This window comes from Ranitomeya imitator, chromosome 2 (assembly GCF_032444005.1).
Source record: "Ranitomeya imitator isolate aRanImi1 chromosome 2, aRanImi1.pri, whole genome shotgun sequence".
NCBI classification, from domain to species: Eukaryota; Metazoa; Chordata; class Amphibia; order Anura; family Dendrobatidae; genus Ranitomeya; species Ranitomeya imitator.
Window position 1 is genome coordinate 377,461,172 of NC_091283.1, and position 18,253 is coordinate 377,479,424.

Below are 18,253 nucleotides of genomic sequence, written 5' to 3' on the forward strand. Positions count from 1 at the left end.
TTAATATATCAATAATATATACATTTTTTTACTGAATAATTATAAATGTCTATTTTAAGATCACAAACGCCTGAATGATTGTTTTTGTTGTTGTTGTTGTTTTTTAGATTTTAACCCCTTAGTGACAGAGCCAATTTGCTGTTTAATGACCAACCAAATTTTTACAATCCTGACCACTTTCACTTTGAGGTTATAACTCTGGAATGCTTCAACGGATCCCGGTGATTCTGATTGTTTTTTCGTGTCATATTGTACTTCGTGTTAGCGGTAAAATTTCTTCGATATAACTTGTTTATTTATTAAAAAAACAGAATATGGCGAAAATTTAGCAATTTTCAAACTTTGAAATTTTTATGCCCTAAAATCAGAGAGATATGTCACACAAAATACTTAATAAATAACATTTCCCACATGTCTACTTTACATCAGCACAATTTTGGAAACAATTTTTTTTTTGTTAGAAAGTTTGATGGTATGTGCACACGTTGCGGATCCGCAGTGGTTTTGCGGATAAACCTACGGAAAACAAAATCCGCAGTGCACATGCTGGGGAAAGAAACACGCGGAAACACTGCATTGTTTATTCTGCAGCATGTCAATTCTTTGTGCGGATTCCGCAGCGGTTTACACCTGCTCCATAATAGGAATCAGCAGGTGTAAAACCACAGGTTTTTAAATAGGCAGTGTAAGCGGTTTATACCTTGTGGGAATAAAAGGACTAGAAATAGGAATAACCCAATGTGGCTAAACAAAGAAGTAAGACAGGCAATTAACAGTAAAAAGAAAGCATTTTCACTACTAAAGCAGGATGGCACCATTGAAGCTCTAAAAAACTATAGGGAGAAAAATACTTTATCTAAAAAACTAATTAAAGCTGCCAAAAAGGAAACAGAGAAGCACATTGCTAAGGAGAGTAAAACTAATCCCAAACTGTTCTTCAACTATATCAATAGTAAAAGAATAAAAACTGAAAATGTAGGCCCCTTAAAAAATAGTGAGGAAAGAATGGTTGTAGATGACGAGGAAAAAGCTAACATATTAAACACCTTCTTCTCCACGGTATTCACGGTGGAAAATGAAATGCTAGGTGAAATCCCAAGAAACAATGAAAACCCTATATTAAGGGTCACCAATCTAACCCAAGAAGAGGTGCGAAACCGGCTAAATAAGATTAAAATAGATAAATCTCCGGGTCCGGATGGCATACACCCACGAGTACTAAGAGAACTAAGTAATGTAATAGATAAACCATTATTTCTTATTTTTAGGGACTCTATAGCGACAGGGTCTGTTCCGCAGGATTGGCGCATAGCAAATGTGGTGCCAATATTCAAAAAGGGCTCTAAAAGTGAACCTGGAAATTATAGGCCACTAAGTCTAACCTCTATTGTTGGTAAAATATTTGAAGGGTTTCTGAGGGATGTTATTCTGGATTATCTCAATGAGAATAACTGTTTAACTCCATATCAGCATGGGTTTATGAGAAATCGCTCCTGTCAAACCAATCTAATCAGTTTTTATGAAGAGGTAAGCTATAGGCTGGACCACGGAGAGTCATTGGACGTGGTATATCTCGATTTTTCCAAAGCGTTTGATACCGTGCCGCACAAGAGGTTGGTACACAAAATGAGAATGCTTGGTCTGGGGGAAATTGTGTGTAAATGGGTTAGTAACTGGCTTAGTGATAGAAAGCAGAGGGTGGTTATAAATGGTATAGTCTCTAACTGGGTCGCTGTGACCAGTGGGGTACCGCAGGGGTCAGTATTGGGACCTGTTCTCTTCAACATATTCATTAATGATCTGGTAGAAGGTTTACACAGTAAAATATCGATATTTGCAGATGATACAAAACTATGTAAAGCAGTTAATACAAGAGAAGATAGTATTCTGCTACAGATGGATCTGGATAAGTTGGAAACTTGGGCTGAAAGGTGGCAGATGAGGTTTAACAATGATAAATGTAAGGTTATACACATGGGAAGAAGGAATCAATGTCACCATTACACACTGAATGGGAAACCACTGGGTAAATCTGACAGGGAGAAGGACTTGGGGATCCTAGTTAATGATAAACTTACCTGGAGCAGCCAGTGCCAGGCAGCAGCTGCCAAGGCAAACAGGATCATGGGGTGCATTAAAAGAGGTCTGGATACACATGATGAGAGCATTATACTGCCTCTGTACAAATCCCTAGTTAGACCGCACATGGAGTACTGTGTCCAGTTTTGGGCACCGGTGCTCAGGAAGGATATAATGGAACTAGAGAGAGTACAAAGGAGGGCAACAAAATTAATAAAGGGGATGGGAGAACTACAATACCCAGATAGATTAGCGAAATTAGGATTATTTAGTCTAGAAAAAAGACGACTGAGGGGCGATCTAATAACCATGTATAAGTATATAAGGGGACAATACAAATATCTCGCTGAGGATCTGTTTATACCAAGGAAGGTGACGGGCACAAGGGGGCATTCTTTGCGTCTGGAGGAGAGAAGGTTTTTCCACCAACATAGAAGAGGATTCTTTACTGTTAGGGCAGTGAGAATCTGGAATTGCTTGCCTGAGTCGAGGGGTTCAAGAGAGGCCTGGATGTCTTCCTGGAGCAGAACAATATTGTATCATACAATTAGGTTCTGTAGAAGGACGTAGATCTGGGGATTTATTATGATGGAATATAGGCTGAACTGGATGGACAAATGTCTTTTTTCGGCCTTACTAACTATGTTACTATGTTACTATGTTACTATGGATTCCGCATAAAAAAACGCATGAAATCCTCTGTAAATCCGCAGGTAAAACTGTTGTGGATTCTGTTTTTGGGCTCCCTCTGGTGGTTACAGATGGTACTGGGTGACTTGTGTTCTCTGCGGTCTCTGGTGTCCACCTGTTCTATCAGGATATGGGAGTTTCCTATTTAACCTGGCTTTCTTGTCATTTCCTCGCCGGCGATCAATGTAATCAGTGTGTCTTGTTACCTCTGCTTTCCGCTTCTGTAATCATCAGGACAAGCTAAGTTTTTGATTTTCCTGTTCCACGTTTTGCTTTATTTTTGTTTTAGTCCAGCTTGCAGTTATGTGATTCCTTGTTGCTGGTTGCTCTAGTGGGCTGATATTACTCCTCATGTTCCATGAGTTGGCACATGAGTTCAGGTAATTTCAGGATGGTATTTTGTAGGGTTTTTCGCTGACCGCGCAGTTCACTTTTGTATCCTCTGCTATCTAGTTTTAGCGGGCCTCATTTTGCTGAATCTGTTTTCATTACTACATATGTGCTTTCCTCTCATTTCACCGTCATTACATGTGGGGGGCTGCTATTTCTGTGGGGTGTTTCTCTGGAGGCAAGAGAGATCTTTGTTTCTTCTAATAGGGGAAGCTAGTCCTTCGGCTGGCGCGAGACGTCTAGAATCATCGTAGGCACGTTCCCCGGCTACTGCTAGTGTTGTGAATTAGGTTCAGGTTCGCGGTCAGCTCAGTTTCCATCACCCTAGAGCTTGTTCTGTTTTTTGTGTGCTTGTCCTTTTGTGATCCCCTGCCATTGGGATCATGACAGTATCGCCGGCCCGAAAAGTGGTAATCGTATTGGCTGAAGTAGGAGGAAAAGTAGTCTGAGGAAGTTTTTTTTTTTTTTTTTCCTTCCCTCAGAGTTTGCTGCCTAGCCTTAATTGCAGCCTGGCTGCGTCTTACCTCCTCTTAATCCTTGAATGGCTCTGACCTCAGCTGTTTATCATGGACGTCCAGAGTTTGGCTTCCAGCCTGAATAATCTTGCTGCTAAGGTTCAAAATATACAAGATTTTGTTGTACATGCTCCTATGTCTGAACCTAGAATTCCTATCCCAGAGTTTTTTTCTGGAGATAGATCTAGTTTTCTGAATTTTAGGAACAATTGCAAGTTGTTTCTTTCTTTGAAATCTCGCTCCTCTGGAGACCCTGCTCAGCAAGTCAAAATTGTAATATCTTTCCTGCGGGGTGACCCTCAGAATTGGGCATTTGCATTGGCACCAGGGGATCCTGCGTTGCTCAATGTGGATGCGTTTTTTCTGGCATTGGGTTTGCTCTATGAGGAACCTAACCTAGAGATTCAGGCTGAAAAAGCTTTATTGGCTCTCTCTCAGGGGCAAGATGAAGCAGAAATATATTGTCAGAAATTTCGGAAATGGTCGGTGCTTACTCAGTGGAATGAGTGCGCTCTGGCTGCAAAATTCAGAGATGGCCTTTCTGAGGCCATTAAAGATGTTATGGTGGGGTTCCCGGCGCCTACAGGTCTGAATGAGTCTATGACTATGGCTATTCAGATTGATCGGCGTTTACGGGAGCGCAAACCTGTGCACCATTTGGCGGTGTCTTCTGAACAGGCACCTGAGACAATGCAATGTGATAGAATTCAGTCCAGAAGTGAACGGCAAAACTATAGGCGGAAAAATGGGTTGTGTTTTTATTGTGGTGATTCAGCTCATGTTATATCAGCATGCTCTAAACGCACAAAAAAGGTTGATAAGTCTGTTGCCATTAGTACTTTACAGTCTAAGTTCATTCTGTCTGTGACTCTGATTTGTTCATTATCAGCCATTTCCGTCGATGCCTATGTGGATTCAGGCGCTGCCCTGAGTCTTATGGATTGGTCATTTGCCAACCGCTGTGGGTTTAGTCTGGAGCCTCTGGAAGTCCCTATTCCTTTGAAAGGAATTGACTCTACACCTTTGGCTATGAATAAACCTCAGTACTGGACACACGTGACCATGCGTATGACTCCCGTTCATCAGGAGGTGATTCGCTTCCTGGTACTGTATAATTTACATGATGTCTTAGTGCTTGGTCTGCCATGGTTACAAACTCATAACCCAGTCTTGGACTGGAAAACGATGTCTGTGTTAAGCTGGGGATGTCAGGGGGTTCATGATGATGCACCTCCGATTTCTATCGCTTCATCTACTCCTTCTGAGGTTCCTGTATTTTTGTCTGATTATCGGGATGTTTTTGAGGAGCCTAAGCTCAATTCGCTTCCTCCTCACAGGGATTGCGATTGTGCTATAGATTTGATTCCTGAAGACACAAAAGAGAATAGTAAAACCAAAAACACTCAGTTTGAAAAAATGCAGTAATCCGCAAGTGCTAGTAAAAGATGTAAAAAACAGGGTATTTGGTTGATACGTTTTTTGCAAAAAATGTATACTAAGCTGCTCTACCAATCTTCACGGTATACCCTTATCAGAGCAGTCCTAACTAATGTATGCAATCCCTATCTGATGTATTTAAAAACCTGATCATCTGTATATAACCTGTGTGAACAGGGTTCAGAGAGGAAAAATCCATGTGTGCATACAGGGTAGAACAGCTTTTGTGCAGATAGCCCAAGAGGAGTGGTGGAACTCCCCAGTCTTGTAGACACAAGAGAACAATTATGGAAACAGGAACACATGGGCTACTTGCACAGTGAACAAGTCTGTATGATCATGTTCACACACCACCAAGAAGCCTGAAGACACAAAAGAGAATAGTAAAACCAAAAACACTCAGTTTGAAAAAATTGTTCACTGTGCAAGTAGCCCATGTGTTCCTGTTTCCAGATTTGATTCCTGGCAGTAAATTTCCTAAAGGTCGTTTGTTCAATCTGTCAGTGCCAGAGCATACTGCTATGCGGGATTATGTTAAGGAGTCCTTGGAAAAGGGACATATCCGTCCATCTTCATCTCCTTTGGGAGCAGGTTTTTTTTTCGTGGCCAAAAAAGATGGTTCCTTGAGGCCTTGTATAGATTACCGTCTTTTGAATAAGATTACGGTCAAATATCAGTATCCTTTGCCATTGTTGACTGATTTGTTCGCTCGCATTAAGGGGGCTAAATGGTTCACTAAGATTGATCTTCAGGGTGCGTATAATCTTGTGCGGATTAAGCAGGGTGATGAGTGGAAAACCGCATTTAATACGCCTGAGGGCCATTTTGAGTATTTGGTGATGCCTTTTGGACTTTCTAATGCTCCTTCTGTCTTCCAGTCCTTTATGCACGATATTTTCCGTGAATATCTGGATAAATTTATGATTGTGTATTTGGATGATGTTTTGGTTTTTTCTGATGACTGGGAGTCCCATGTTCAGCAGGTCAGGAAGGTGTTTCAGGTCCTGCGGGCCAATTCTTTGTTTGTAAAAGGTTCAAAGTGTCTCTTTGGAGTCCAGAAGATTTCTTTTTTGGGGTATATTTTTTCCCCTTCTACTATTGAGACGGATCCCGTCAAGGTTCAAGCTATTTGTGACTGGACGCAGCCTACATCTCTTAAGAGTCTACAGAAGTTCTTGGGCTTTGCTAATTTTTATCGTCGTTTCATAACTCATTTTTCTAGTGTTGTTAAGCCTTTGACGGATCTGACTAAGAAGGGTGCTGATGTTGCTGATTGGTCTCCTGCGGCTGTGGAGGCCTTTCAGGAACTTAAGCGCCGGTTTTCTTCTGCTCCTGTGTTGCGTCAGCCAGATGTTTCGCTTCCTTTTCAGGTTGAGGTTGATGCTTCTGAGATTGGAGCGGTGGCGGTTTTGTCACAGAGAAGCTCCGATTGCTCGGTGATGAAGCCATGTGCGTTCTTTTCTAGAAAGTTTTCGCCCACTGAGCGGAATTATGATGTTGGTAATCGGGAGCTTTTGGCCATGAAGTGGGCATTTGAGGAGTGGCGTCATTGGCTTGAGGGTGCTAGACATCGTGTGGTGGTCTTGACTGATCACAAAAATCTGATTTACCTTGAGTCTGCCAAGCGTCTGAATCCTAGACAGGCTCGTTGGTCACTGTTTTTCTCCCGTTTCGATTTTGTGGTTTCATATCTGCCAGGTTCAAAGAATGTGAAGGCGGATGCTCTTTCTAGGAGTTTTGTGCCTGATTCCCCTGGAAATTCTGAGCCCACTGGTATCCTTAGGGATGGGGTGATTTTGTCGGCTGTCTTCCCAGACTTGCGACTTGCTTTGCAGGAGTTTCAGGCGGATAAACCTGATCGTTGTCCGCCTGAAAGACTGTTTGTTCCGGATAATTGGACCAGTAGAGTCATCTCCGAGGTCCATTCTTCTGCGTTGGCAGGTCATCCTGGAATATTTGGTACTAGAGACTTGGTGGCCAGGTCTTTTTGGTGGCCTTCCTTGTCGAGGGATGTGCGTTCTTTTGTGCAGTCTTGTGAAGTTTGCGCTCGGGCTAAGCCTTGCTGTTCTCGGGCCAGTGGATTGTTGTCACCTTTGCCTATCCCGAAGAGGCCTTGGACGCACATTTCCATGGACTTTATTTCGGATCTCCCTGTCTCTCAAAAAATGTCCGTCATCTGGGTTGTGTGTGACCGCTTTTCTAAGATGGTTCATCTGGTCCCCTTGCCTAAGTTACCTTCCTCCTCTGAGTTGGTCCCTCTGTTTTTTCAGAACGTGGTTCGTTTGCATGGGATTCCGGAGAACATTGTTTCTGACAGGGGATCCCAGTTTGTGTCTAGATTTTGGCGGACGTTCTGTGCTAAGATGGGCATTGATTTGTCCTTTTCGTCTGCATTCCATCCTCAGACGAATGGCCAGACGGAACGAACTAATCAGACCTTGGAAACATATTTAAGGTGTTTTGTTTCTGCTGATCAAGATGACTGGGTTACCTTTTTGCCGCTTGCCGAATTTGCCCTTAATAATCGGGCTAGTTCTGCTACCTTGGTTTCTCCTTTCTTTTGTAATTCGGGGTTTCATCCTCGTTTTTCCTCTGGTCAGGTGGGGCCTTCTGATTGTCCTGGAGTGGACATGGTGGTGGATAGGTTGCATCAGATTTGGAGTCATGTGGTGGACAATTTGAAGTTGTCCCAGGAGAGGGCTCAGCAGTTTGCTAATCGCCGTCGCCGCGTGGGTCCTCGACTTCGTGTTGGGGACTTGGTGTGGTTGTCTTCTCGTTTTGTTCCTATGAAGGTCTCTTCTCCTAAGTTCAAGCCTCGGTTTATCGGTCCCTATAGGATCTTGGAAATTCTTAACCCTGTGTCGTTTCGTTTGGACCTCCCGGCATCGTTTGCTATTCATAATGTGTTCCATCGGTCGTTGTTGCGGAAGTATGTGGTACCTGTTGTTCCTTCGCTTGAGCCTCCTGCTCCGGTGCTGGTGGAGGGAGAATTGGAGTATGTTGTTGAGAAGATCTTGGATTCTCGTGTTTCCAGACGGAAACTTCAGTATTTGGTCAAGTGGAAGGGTTATGGTCAGGAGGATAATTCTTGGGTGGTTGCCTCTGATGTTCATGCTGCTGATTTGGTCCGTGCATTTCATAGGGCTCATCCTGGTCGCCCTGGTGGTTCTCGTGAGGGTTCGGTGACCCCTCCTCAAGGGGGGGGTACTGTTGTGGATTCTGTTTTTGGGCTCCCTCTGGTGGTTACAGATGGTACTGGGTGACTTGTGTTCTCTGCGGTCTCTGGTGTCCACCTGTTCTATCAGGATATGGGAGTTTCCTATTTAACCTGGCTTTCTTGTCATTTCCTCGCCGGCGATCAATGTAATCAGTGTGTCTTGTTACCTCTGCTTTCCGCTTCTGTAATCATCAGGACAAGCTAAGTTTTTGATTTTCCTGTTCCACGTTTTGCTTTATTTTTGTTTTAGTCCAGCTTGCAGTTATGTGATTCCTTGTTGCTGGTTGCTCTAGTGGGCTGATATTACTCCTCATGTTCCATGAGTTGGCACATGAGTTCAGGTAATTTCAGGATGGTATTTTGTAGGGTTTTTCGCTGACCGCGCAGTTCACTTTTGTATCCTCTGCTATCTAGTTTTAGCGGGCCTCATTTTGCTGAATCTGTTTTCATTACTACGTATGTGCTTTCCTCTCATTTCACCGTCATTACATGTGGGGGGCTGCTATTTCTGTGGGGTGTTTCTCTGGAGGCAAGAGAGATCTTTGTTTCTTCTAATAGGGGAAGCTAGTCCTTCGGCTGGCGCGAGACGTCTAGAATCATCGTAGGCACGTTCCCCGGCTACTGCTAGTGTTGTGAATTAGGTTCAGGTTCGCGGTCAGCTCAGTTTCCATCACCCTAGAGCTTGTTCTGTTTTTTGTGTGCTTGTCCTTTTGTGATCCCCTGCCATTGGGATCATGACATAAAACGCAGTGCTTTTTACCTGCAGATTTCTCAAAACAGGTGCAGAAAAATCCGCAGAGGTTCCATCTACGTGTGCACGTACCCTAAGGTTTAAAAGTTGACCAGCGATTTCTCATTTTTACAACAAAATCATTTTATTAGGGACCACCTCACATTTGAAGTCACTTTGAGTGGTGTACATGACAGAAAATGCCTAAAAGTGACACCATTCTAAAAACTACACCCCTCAAGGTGCTCAAAACCAGATTCAAGAATTTTGTTAACCCTTTATGTGCTTTGCAGGAACTGAAGCAATGTGGAAGGAAAATAATGAACATTTAACTTTTTTTTTACAAACATTTTATTTCGGAACCAATTTTTTTTATTTTCACAAGTGTAAAAGGAGAAAATGAACCACAAACCACTGTTTGGGCGCACCGCAGAGCTTGGAAGGGAAGGAGCGCCGTTTTACTTTTTCAACGCAGAATTGGCTGGAATTGAGATCGGACGCCATGTCGTGGTAGGCGAGCCCCTGATGTGCCTAAGCAGTGAAAAAAAAACCCACAAGTGACACCATTTTGGAAACTAGTCCCCCTAAGGAACTTATCTAGATGTGTGGTGAGCACTTTGAACCCCGAAGTGCTTCACAGAAGTTTATATCGTAGACCCGTGAAAATAAAAAATATATTTTCCACAAAAATGATCTTTTCGCCTCCAAATTTTTATTTTCCAAAGGGTAACAAAAGAAATTGGACCCCAAGCATTATTGTGCAATTTGTTCTGAGTATGCTGATACCATAAATGTGGGGGTAAACCACTGTTTGGGTGCATGGCCGAGCTCAGAAGAGAGGGAGCACCGTTTGACTTTTTGAACGCAAAATTGGCTGGAATCAATGGTGGCGCCCCCCTGATGTACCTGATGTACAGTGGACCCAATTCTAACTCCAATCCTAACCCCAACACACCCCTAATACCAACTATAACCCTAACACACCCCTAATCCCAACCATAACCCTAACTCACCCCTAATCCCAACCCTAACCGTAATCTCAACTCTAACGTTAGCCCTAACCCTAACTTTAGTCCAAAACTAACCCTAATGGAAATATGGAACTAAATATATATTTTTTATTTTATTATTTTTCCCTAACTAAGGGGGTGATAAAGGGGTTTTTTATTTACTTTTTTTTTACTTTGATCACTGTGATAGGGTCTATCACAGTGATCAAAATGAACCAATAGGAAAAATTTCCAAAGGTGCCAGATCTCGGCAGTTGCACTGCACATGCGCCCACTATTTTCTCCCAGAAGAAGATGCCGGCGGCCCGGGGGACTTCACAGGGGGATGTTGAAGGATACAGTGACAACGGAGGTATCGGGGGACCCTATTTCTCCTCTGATGTGCGATCATATCAGAGGAGAGAGAAAATAAGTGGAAAATCAGACTTTTTTTTTTGCGGTCACCCTTATTACTTTGCTAACGGCGATTGAAACACCGTGGTCGGTAAAAACTGACCCAAATCAAGTTCTGATTCTGGGGGGCGCTTTACACTTTAACCTCGGCGCTGTTCAAAAGCGGTGGTGTGGTTTAAGTATCCTTAACTGACGCCATTAAAAGGCGTATCGGCAGTAGTTAAGGGGTTAATTATGCCAGCCACAAAGAGGTCTGATTGATCTCCAAAAATGAGAGCTACGGCTATTGTTTTCAGGAAGGAGGAATACAGTTTCAGGGTATGTGCTTATGTTGCAGATTTGCTTTTGTAAAATTCTGTGCGGATTCTACTTCTAGAAAACTTAGTTGAAATTCTGTGTGGTTTTTATTTGGATTTGTCTGAAGATTTGCAAGCTAAATAAAGATATATTATTTAACAAAAAAAAAGAATTGTGATGTCATTTCCGTGTCCAACCTCTTCTTTTACATTCGTCATTGAAGACCATAATATCATTACATACCATGTTTAAATATGTTTACACACGCAAAACAAATATAGGTCACTATAATAAATATACAGTGGGGCAAAAAAGTATTTAGTCAGTCAGCAATAGTGCAAGTTCCACCACTTAAAAAGATGAGAGGCGTCTGTAATTTACATCATAGGTAGACCTCAACTATGGGAGACAAACTGAGAAAAAAAAATCCAGAAAATCACATTGTCTGTTTTTTTATAATTTTTTTTGCATTTTATGGTGGAAAATAAGTATTTGGTCAGAAACAAACAATCAAGATTTCTGGCTCTCACAGACCAGTAACTTCTTCTTTAAGAGTCTCCTCTTTCCTCCACTCATTACCTGTAGTAATGGCACCTGTTTAAACTTGTTATCAGTATAAAAAGACACCTGTGCACACCCTCAAACAGTCTGACTCCAAACTCCACTATGGTGAAGACCAAAGAGCTGTCAAAGGACACCAGAAACAAAATTGTAGCCCTGCACCAGGCTGGGAAGACTGAATCTGCAATAGCCAACCAGCTTGGAGTGAAGAAATCAACAGTGGGAGCAATAATTAGAAAATGGAAGACATACAAGACCACTGATAATCTCCCTCAATCTGGGGCTTTACGCAAAATCCCACCCCGTGGGGTCAGAATGATCACAAGAACGGTGAGCAAAAATCCCAGAACCACGCGGGGGGACCTAGTGAATGAACTGCAGAGAGCTGGGACCAATGTAACAAGGCCTACCATAAGTAACACACTACGCCACCATGGACTCAGATCCTGCAGTGCCAGACGTGTCCCACTGCTTAAGCCAGTACATGTCCGGGCCCGTCTGAAGTTTGCTAGAGAGCATTTGGATGATCCAGAGGAGTTTTGGGAGAATGTCCTATGGTCTGATGAAACCAAACTGGAACTGTTTGGTAGAAACACAACTTGTCGTGTTTGGAGGAAAAAGAATACTGAGTTGCATCCATCAAACACCATACCTACTGTAAAGCATGGTGGTGGAAACATCATGCTTTGGGGCTGTTTCTCTGCAAAGGGGCCAGAACGACTGATCCGGGTACATGAAAGAATGAATGGGGCCATGTATCGTGAGATTTTGAGTGCAAACCTCCTTCCATCAGCAAGGGCATTGAAGATGAAACGTGGCTGGGTCTTTCAACTTGACAATGATCCAAAGCACACCGCCTGGGCAACGAAGGAGTGGCTTCGTAAGAAGCATTTCAAGGTCCTGGAGTGGCCTAACCAGTCTCCAGATCTCAACCCTATAGAAAACCTTTGGAGGGAGTTGAAAGTCCGTGTTGCCAAGCGAAAAGCCAAAAACATCACTGCTCTAGAGGAGATCTGCATGGAGGAATGGGCCAACATACCAACAAGAGTGTGTGGCAATATTGTGAAGACTTACAGAAAACGTTTGACCTCTGTCATTGCCAACAAACGATATATTACAAAGTATTGAGATTAAATTTTGTTTCTGACCAAATACTTATTTTCCACCATAATATGCAAATAAAATGTTAAAAAAACAGACAATGTGATTTTCTGTATTTTATTTTCTCAGTTTGTCTCCCATAGTTGAGGTCTAGCTATGATGTAAATTACAGACGCCTCTCATCTTTTTAAGTGGTGGAACTTGCACTATTGCTGACTGACTAAATACTTTTTTGCCCCACTGTATATATATACAGTACAGACCAAAAGTTTGGACACACCTTCTAATTTAAAGATTTTTCTGTATTTTCATGACTATGAAAATTGTACATTCACATTGAAGGCATCAAAACTATGAATTAACACATGTGAAATTATATACTTAACAATAAAGTGTGAAACAACTGAAATTATGTCTTATATTCTAGGTTCTTCAAAGTAGCCACCTTTTGCTTTGTTGACTGCTCTCCACATGTGTTAATTCATAGTTTTGATGCCTTCAGTGTGACTTTACAATTTTCATGAAAATACAGAAAAATCTTTAAATTAGAAGGTGGGTTCAAACTTTTGGTCTGTACTGTATATATATATATATATGTCAGCCAGATACCCTCATTAATAAAATGGTACCTAAAGAGTTAAAAAAAGACACATGAAATTTGTGAGAAATGCAATATCTGTTTATTTTTTTTTTTAAATTGCGTGTGCTTCCGTGTAATTTTCATAACCAGCAGAGGGGAAGCCGATGGCTGAAGGTTGATATTAATATTCTGGGAAGGAGCCAATAGCCATAAAGGGTCCCAGACTATTAATATCATCTCACAGATGTTTGCTTAGCCTTTACTGGCTAGTTTATAGGGGAACCCCAGAAAAAATTGACATGGGGTCCCCTTATAAAATCGAACCAGCAAAGGCTAGGCAGACAGCTGCGGGCTGATATTAATAGCCTAGGAAGAGGCCATGGATATTGGCCACCCCAGGCCCACCCCAGGCTAAAAATATCAGCTGTCAGCCGCCCCAGAAATGGCGCATCTTATAGATGCGCTAATTCTGGCGCTTAGCCTGTAGCAATGGCAAGTGGAGTAATATTTGTGGGGTTGATGTCACCTTTGTATTGTTCGGTGACATCAAGCCCACTGATTAGTAATGGAGAAGCATCTATAAGACACCTATCCATTACTAATCCTTTAGTTATATGGTAAATAAAGTCAGCCAGAATAAAGTCATTTATTTGAAATAATCACACAGACTCCTTTATTGAGTCTTACTTTACCATACTTACTGCATCGCCTAATCCCTGAATCCCTCAATCTCCTGCAACAAAAATAAAATAGTAAACCAATACAAATACTCCCTGTCCGACGTAGTCCATTTACCGAGTGTCTCACGACGATCTGTACAACAGTCACATTGGCAGATGTGACTGCTCTACATGTCTCCGGTGATACACTGATAGGAGCTAATCGCCCCTGCAGTGCATCACTTTACGGCATTACTGCTGCGCAAGTGAGAGCACAAACTTCGGTGACCTGTGACGGTGGCACAGTGATACACTGACAGAAAATGATATCTCCCGTAGTGAATCACTGGAGCCATGTAGAGCGGTCACATCTCCCCATGTGACTGTTCTACATGTGAGATCGCCATGGGACACTTGATATTAAATGGACTACGGCGGAAAGGTAAGTATATGTTGGTTTATTATTTTATTTTTGTTGCAGGGGACTAGGTGTTTGGTGAGTATGAATATGTTTTTTGGTTTTGTTTTACAATTAAACACAGTCACTGGATGATGGGACTACTGTCCCATCATCAGCTCATGATGTGACTGTTGTATGTGACAGCAGACATAGACGGATAGGGTGGTAGTCTCATCAGATGATGCCTGGCTACACACACACACACACACACAGACACCCGCAGACAGGCTCACACATAGTCTCCGTCCACACACTCTTCCTCCTTCCTTTCCACAGCATTTTTGGCAGACAAATCCACAGCTAATCCACAGACCTTTTTACACCTGCGATTTATCTGCGTATTTGACTGACTCAGTATAAGTCAATGGGTGCAGAAATGCTGCAGATCCGCAAAAAGAATTGACATGCTGTGGAAAAAAAACACGCTGAGAATCAGTGCAGGATTTTCCGCAGCATGTGCACACCAATTTTGGATTCCCATTGATTAACATTGCTTGAGCTACACTTTGCGGATTTGGTGCAAATCCGCGTGGAAAAACGCATCGGATCTGCAGCAAAATCCGCAACGTGTGCGCATAGCTTCAGAAAAATTGTTAGGATGATGGGTGGTGGAGTCACTGCTTCAGGAGTGCAAAAGCTATGTTCACGTTTTGCTGATAGTTGCAGCATCAACACTAAGAAAGAAACAGGAAGGAAGAAGGCAACAACTCCAAATACAGACAGAAGAATTGTTAGGTTAGCCTTGCAAAACAGAAGAGCATCAGCCAAGGAACTCAACCAGTTCTTGCACGAAGGAGGAGTTTTGGTGTAGGATAGAACAATACGTCGCCGAGAATATAAATTTTTGGTAGTGATGGAGTGTGTCATGTTCGGAGAATGCCAAATGAAGACTGTCTTCCAGAGTGTATTGATTGCGGCTGTTATCAGTTCCTGATACCATTTTATAACCACAAAGAACCTGAGAAGTCTTGTTGAATCAATGCCAAGGAGATGCAAAGCTGTTATCAATGCTAAAGGATACCCTGCACGCTACTAAAGAAAGAGCACATAGGGATAGCATGAAATTAACATATTAGGACGTGATATTTTGATTCTGCCATTTCGCTCTTATAGAAGTAATGAGATATTTTGTATTATGATCTTTTTTTAGCGCTGCGGAATATGTTGGCGCTATATAAATAAAAATTATTATTATTATTATTATTTTTCTATGTAGAGGCGTTCAAATCTACAGTACCTTAGACTACTTGTGGCATTATTGCTATAAACACTTTGTATGATTGCATACTAAAACCTTTAAAAAAATGACAAAATTTGAAGTGTATCCACAATTCCCCCCCCCCTAGTGTATACTATACTTGTAGCAAAAAAGAAAAAGTCTCTTGGCGCAGACTCTGATCAGCAGTGATAGTGATCAGACTGCTATGTCTACGGGAAGCACACACATATTGAGCAAGAATGCTCAGTACAGGACGTCGGGCACATGTAAAAGGCACAAAAAAGTGCCCCAGAAATAGAATTAAGGAGTGGGGTGACGGAGGAGAGCTGGCCCAGGGATTTGGGAACTCCTACTGTGATCACACCACAGGATCGCAGGATCTACACAACCACTCTGCATGCCAGATCTGAGGAACAGATGGCGTTGAGAGTCGTGAATCGTGATCACTATTTTAACTCGACCCTTTGGTGCCGATTGTTCAGTAACTATTGTCCAGGCAATCAGCACCAAAAGGATTCATCAGCCGAGGTGACCTCGCCATCCCCCCATCAAAGGATTTATTTAACTTTATTGTAACATCGCTGTGATTCGCTGGTCAGAATTGATCGGCCAGTCAAAGCGATCACCAGCTGGGCAATACAGCCCCCCGGGATAACGTCCAGGGATGGTCCAATCTCATAGTCAGCAGCATTAACTCTGTCACCACCCTATGTAGCGCCGTGACCGGAAATAGCGGCACCATACATGTATGGCGGTTTGCGGGAGAGCGCTTACTGAAGCGTATTTATGCACAGATGTTGTGAAGGGCATGAAGGGAAACCAGAAACCTGTGGCGCCAGACAGACGCTATTGACTATAACAGAGTTTAATGGATTTCCATCACATATTGTAATTGGAATCTGCTGCCCCCTCTGAGAGAAGCATGATATAGGGGCAGAGATCATGATGATAGCGTGTGTCCCCTACTGAGCTATGTGTTGTAGTTTTGATAAAATCACTGTTTTATCTACTGCAGATCTACCAATTTTCTGAACACTGAGCTCTGTATAACCCCTCTGACGCCACTGGTTGGCAACTTTCTGCCTATGCACAGGATACACAGAAAGCTGCCTATCAATGGTGATGTTATACCGAGCTGTATGAATATGGAGAACTACACGGCAGCAGGTTTACTAATCCTCTAAGGGTATCTTTCCATAGCCAGTATTCGCTGTGGATTGCTACAGCCGCAGCGTCCAATCCGCAGCGGCCAGATGTCGCAGCATTTTGGATTTTATGAAATCCCATCTCCACTATGCGTGCCTCCGGCATCCCTGCATATACGCACATGTGGTGCATCTTTCTAGACCGCAGCATGTCAATTTATCACAGTCCAATACAGGTCCTTCTCAAAAAATTAGCATATAGTGTTAAATTTCATTATTTATCATAATGTAATGATTACAATTAAACTTTCATATATTATAGATTCATTATCCACCAACTGAAATTTGTCAGGTCTTTTATTGTTTTAATACTGATGATTTTGGCATACAACTCCTTATAACCCAAATAACCTGTCTCAATAAATTAGCATATTTCACCCATCCAATCAAATAAAAGTGTTTTTTAATAACAAACAAAAAAACCATCAAATAATAATGTTCAGTTATGCACTCAATACTTGGTCGGGAATCCTTTGGCAGAAATGACTGCTTCAATGCGGCGTGGCATGGAGGCAATCAGCCTGTGACACTGCTGAGATGTTATGGAGGCCCAGGATGCTTCAATAGCGGCCTTAAGCTCATCCAGAGTGTTGGGTCTTGCGTCTCTCAACTTTCTCTTCACAATATCCCACAGATTCTCTATGGGGTTCAGGTCAGGAGAGTTGGCAGGCCAATTGAGCACAGTAATACCATGGTCAGTAAACCATTTACCAGTGGTTTTGGCACTGTGAGCAGGTGCCAGGTCGTGCTGAAAAATGAAATCTTCATCTCCATAAAGCATTTCAGCCGATGGAAGCATGAAGTGCTCCAAAATCTCCTGATAGCTAGCTGCATTGACCCTGCCCTTGATGAAACACAGTGGACCAACACCAGCAGCTGACATGGCACCCCACACCATCACTGACTGTGGGTACTTGACACTGGACTTCAGGCATTTTGGCATTTCCTTCTCCCCAGTCTTCCTCCAGACTCTGGCACCTTGATTTCCGAATGACATGCAAAATTTGCTTTCATCAGAAAAAAGTACTTGGGACCACTTAGCAACAGTCCAGTGCTGCTTCTCTGTAGCCCAGGTCAGGCGCCTCTGCCGCTGTTTATGGTTCAAAAGTGGCTTTACCTGGGGAATGCGGCACCTGTAGCCCATTTCCTGCACACGCCTGTGCACGGTGGCTCTGGATGTTTCCACACCAGACTCAGTCCACTGCTTCCTCAGGTTCCCCAAGGTCTGGAATCGGTCCTTCTCCACAATCTTCCTCAGGGTCCGGTCTCCTCTTCTCGTTGTACAGCGTTTTCTGCCACATTGTTTCCTTCCAACAGACTTACCATTGAGGTGCCTTGATACAGCACTCTGGGAACAGCCTATTTGTTGAGAAATTTCTTTCTGGGTCTTACCCTCTTGCTTGAGGGTGTCAATGATGGCCTTCTTGACATCTGTCAGGTCGCTAGTCTTACCCATGATGGGGGTTTTGAGTAATGAACCAGGCAGGGAGTTTATAAAAGCCTCAGGTATCTTTTGCATGTGTTTAGAGTTAATTAGTTGATTCAGAAGATTAGGGTAATAGGTCGTTTAGAGAACCTTTTCTTGATATGCTAATTTATTGAGACAGGTTTTTTGGGTTATCAGGAGTTGTATGCCAAAATCATCAGTATTAAAACAATAAAAGACCTGACAAATTTCAGTTGGTGGATAATGAATCTATAATATATGAA